A 5,153-nucleotide genomic window follows, 5' to 3' on the forward strand; every position below is an offset into this window, starting at 1 on the left:
TTCACAAGGCTAAGACATTGGCAAAAGCAATTACCTCTGAAACATAATAGTTACTTTCTATATTTCTTGTGAAACATATTTTGCATTGGGTCTTAGCATTGTGATCAACTCACCATTTTCACCTAGGTTCTATTTTTATTATTACTCAATAGATTTTACCACTGACATTGAGGAATTCCATAATTATTTCTGTTTTATTCAATCCTCCTCTGATCAACAGTGTTGGAAATTAAATCCAAATATCAAAACTATTAAAATAATTTGATTTTACACCTTAGTATCTGTAGTAATCCAGTTTTTGTGAATGTACATATCATCTACTATGACTTGATAATTGTAGGGGTTCATAAAATGAAAATGTAATTTATAGATTATTTGGGGTGAGATTTTATATCTGGAGTGGGATCTATATTTTTCACTTCGAAAATATAGTTTCTATTTAAAACAATATTTTATGTTTGAATCACTCTACAAAAATTTTATCCGGAATTCATTCAACTTTAGCCAGAATTTTCATCACATAGAAAGCTGTCTCCTGAAGCAGCTATTCCATGGGAATATAAATCTGAGAAATTTCAGGGAGACTGAGATATTTTGGAGGTGAAGTAGTATGATATATTGCAAAAAATAGAATTTAGAATCAAGAAAATTTAAGAAGTAATCATTAATAACTAACATATAGGTTATTTGTGAGGATTAAATGAGATGGTGTATAGAGAGCACCTTACAAAGATAAGCCTCCTCATATAGTTGGTTCTCAATAAAATTTTGCTTTCCTTAAACTCCAAACCCCATTGAAATAATTCTAAAAATTTAGGACTTTTCATGCCCACAATAGTTACTGTGCTAAATATACTCAATATTATCCTCAATGTTCCTTACCTAATAAGGTATTCTAAATATATATTACTGGTGTATCATATTCAATTATTTCTCAACAATCCTCATATTATAGGGTACCCTATCTCATAACTTGGATGTTGCTGTTGATAGGTGCCATAGAGTCAGCACCAACTCATTGCGACTACATACAACAGAACAAAAACTTCTCAGGCCTGCACCAGCCTCCCAATCTGTGCTATGCTTGAGTTCATCACTGCAGCCATGTGTTATTCTATCCCATTGATGGTCTCCACCTTTTTGCTGACCTTTAGTTTACCTTGTATGATATCCTTCTCCAGGGAATGATTCCTTCTAACAATGCGACCAGAGTCAGTGAGATGAAGTCTGGTTGTTCTTGCTTTCAAGGAGAATTCTGGATGCACTTCTTCTGGGACATTATTTGACTGTTCTTCTGGAAGCCCATGGTGTTTTCAGTATTTTTCACCAATACCACTATTCAGACATCATCTTCTGCCCTCCTTATTCATTGTCCAGTTTCACACCTATAAGACAATTGAAAAATGCCGTGGCTTGAGTTAAGCACAACTTGGTTTGCAAATTGATAGCTTTGCTCTTTAACACTTTAAAGGGGTCTTTTGTAGAAGATCTATCCAGTGCAAAAAGACATCTCATTTCTTGATTGTTGTTTCCATGGGTGTTGATTGTGGATCCAAGTAACATTAAATCCTTGACAACATCAATCTTCATTTATCATGATGTTGCTTATTGGTCCATTTGTAAATATTTTTTATTTTCTTTATGGTATAGTGTAGTCCATAGTGAAGATGATAGTCTTTTATGTTCATCAACAAGTGCTGCAAGTCTTCAATTGCAGCAAGCAAGGTTCTGTTGTCCACATATGGGACCTTGTTAATGAGTGTTCCTACAGTTCTGATGCCACGTTCTTCTTCATAAAGTCCAACTTCCTAGATTATTTGTTTAACATACAGACTGAATATGTATGGTGGAAGGATATAACCCTGATACACACCATTCCTTATTTTGACCCACGTGGTATAGCTTTGTTTTATTTGAATGGCAGCCTCTTGATTTATGTACACATTCCCCATGAGCACAAGTAAGTATTCTGGAACTCTAATTCTTTGCAATGTTATCCATAATTTGTCATGATCCACACAGTCAAATTCCCTTTAAATATGTCCCTGTTCATCAATTTATTTTTTTAATGTAAGCTTCAATATCTTACATTTAGAAAATCATTTGCATGGATACAATACTTCCAAACTAAAAAAGAAATATTGAAGATGAATACTTTTCAGTGTAAATTTTGAAAAGTAAGTTACATTAGTGTGGCTTGTTTGTGAATTTTTAGGCAGCAAAATCATGCATTGGATTTCTAGCAAGTATATGGGCAACCAAAATTGAGCCCTTTCAAATACTCACTAATCAATCTTATTTGGAAAAATAATGTTTGACATAAACATTTGACATAAGAAACATTTATAAAATTGTATGATAGGTATTCTTTTAAAAATAATAAATTTGCATTTATCCCATCCTGTCCAACTCAGTTTTACTTGTGTAATGGCATACTTATACAAGATAGCTACCTAGTAATAATGTGTCTACCTGAGGTCATAAAGTAAGCTAACTCATTTTGGTAGGTAATACCATCAAGAAATTCAGAAAATTATTTTTATTAAAGAGAATCAAACAAATATTTAACAGAACTGCTGTCCTCAAAGACCTTTTGTGATATTTTTTAATAATTGTTTTCTGTATCAAAGCTTGAGAATATAAGTCTATGTATCAAAAGGTTTTTGAAAGAAAATGTATAAATTTGATTCAGCAGATTGAAAAAAGATTACATTGCAAGTTGACAAATAGCTTTTACAATAAAAACAGCTAGATAGAAATTGCTGGAGCTCTAGTGGTATAATGTGTAAGGCATTTGATTGCTAACCAGAAGGCTGGCAGTTCAAACCCACTAGCCACTCCTCAGAAAGAAGATTGAGTGATCTACTTCCATCGAGATACTGCCTGGGAAACCCAAGGAGGGGTCACTATGAGTCGAGTCAAATCGACTTGATGGCACTGAGTTTAGTTTTTTTTTTGGACAAAAATTACCAGTCTTGATGCATGTTGTTGTTGCTGTTATGTCCTCTTGAGTTGGACCAACCAGACTCATAGTTACCCCTCCCTGGGTTTCCGAGGCGGTATCACTATGGAAGTAGATTGCCCAACTTCCTTCCGAGGAGTGCCTAGTGGGTTTGAACCACCAACCTTCTGGTTAGCAGTCAAGGCACTACGCTACCAGAACTCCTTGATGCATAGAATATTTATTTACATTATTATTTTATGTCAAAAGTTAAAGTTCAACCAAAATTTGGACAATCTTCTGAAATTGAAGGACAACTTTTCATGCTAGATGAGTCTATTTGTTATCTTTAAACATAACCACTCTAAAGAGAAGCCTCCAAGATTATACTCATGTGTCTGTGTCTCCATGATGTTGTTGTTGTTTGCCGTCGAGTCGTCCCCGACTCATAGGGACCCCTCCTTGGGTTTCTGAGGCAGTATCACTATGGAAGTAGGATTGCCCAACCTTCCTTCCAAGGAGTGGCTGGTGGGTTTGAACCGCCAGCCTTCTGGTTAGCAATCAAGTGCCTTAGGCACTATGCTACCAGAGCTCCCATAGGATTAAAATATATATAAGTGGGTTAGAAAAGGTTTTGCATTGTTCTCAAAAATGAAAGAAAGTGCATGAAAGAACACAAAAATATTTCTTAAATATTGGAATTTGTAACTGCAATGTCTGTGTCAAGAAGAAATGTTATTCTTACTCCAATATATTTTGTTGTTGTTGTTGTTGTTGTTGTTGTTATGTGCCATCCAGTCGGACCCAACTCATAGCGACCCCTCCTTGGGTTTCTGAGGCAGTATCACTACAGAAGTAGATTGCCCAACCTTCCTTCCAAAGAGTGGCTGGTGGATTTGAACTGCCAGCCTTCTGGTTAGCAGTCAAGTGTCTTAGGCACTAAGCTACCAGAGTTCTGTCCAATATATTTTAGATGGAGGTAAATGGATCAATGTCTACATCTTCAAATTATATTAATAGCTGTATTATAAAATAATATTTAACAATAAAGTTATAGCTTTTCTTTCAATTCTAAAATTGAATAATATAATAAATTATATCAATAACAGAAGCATAAATTAACCACTCAAAAATACATTGATAATTAATATCAAAGTACAGTAGAAAATAAATAGATTGTCCAAAATTGATTTTTTGTATTAGGAGAATGCTAATGAATATAAGTCAGTTGAAAAGATTTTTAATAAAAACATATTTTATCCAATCAATAATGCATTTCTTTGTGCCATTAAACCTATTTTATAGAGTAAATATCATTTTCTCTCAAATTGGAAGCTGAATGAAAATTAATCAGTTCTCTTTTGGAGATTAAACCACAATGCCATGCTTAAATAAGATTTGTGTTGCTATGGTTTGTACAATTCATAACCAAATTTTGTGAACTAAAGAGGCTTAATGTGATATACATTTAAAGGGTCCATAAATCATTTTAATAAGAATATAAAGGTCCATTTCTAAAATGTCTTTGATGTATGTAGTATCAGATAGACTACATTATATGTAGAAAATTGTTTGCATGAATATAACATTTTCAAATTAATTTGCACTCTTTAGGATGCCTGTAAGGTTATAAAGAAAACTACACATTTTCAAATTTTCAAGTACATTGACACTTTCAATCTTCCATTTTAAAAAAGATCCAACTGGACCTTAGAACACTAGGATTTATAATTCTCACTTATATGTAATAACAATCAGTGACACCTAAACATTCAAACAGTTTCATTATAAGTATAGCAGGAAGTACAAAAAGAGATGAGAATGGTCTTATGTGTCAGACTGGGTTCTCTTGAGAAACAAAACCAGTAAAGATTATATATAAGGAGAGAAATTTATCTTAGGAAAATGGCTCACACACTTATAGAATCTGTCAAGTCCAAAGTGCTTGGCTCAAACATCAAGCTGGAGGCTTTTCCCAACTCATGCAGCTGCAGGGGCTGATGAGCTCAAGGTTGGCAGGCAGTAGACTGGCTGTTGACTCCAATGAATGACGAATCCAAGATCTCCAGGCTGAATGGTGGATTGTTCACTCATGGACAGTTGTAGGCAGCACAACAGAATCCCGATCCACAGAAGAAGAGTGTCTCTTTTCCCAGGATGTCCATAAATACACTGGAAGTGAAGCAGTCCATACCCCTAGGGAAACTCCCTT

The sequence above is a fragment of the Orycteropus afer genome, unplaced genomic scaffold (genome assembly GCF_000298275.1).
Source record: "Orycteropus afer afer isolate SDZICR_OR568_19922 unplaced genomic scaffold, OryAfe1.0 scaffold00155, whole genome shotgun sequence".
In the NCBI taxonomy this organism is placed as follows: Eukaryota; Metazoa; Chordata; class Mammalia; order Tubulidentata; family Orycteropodidae; genus Orycteropus; species Orycteropus afer.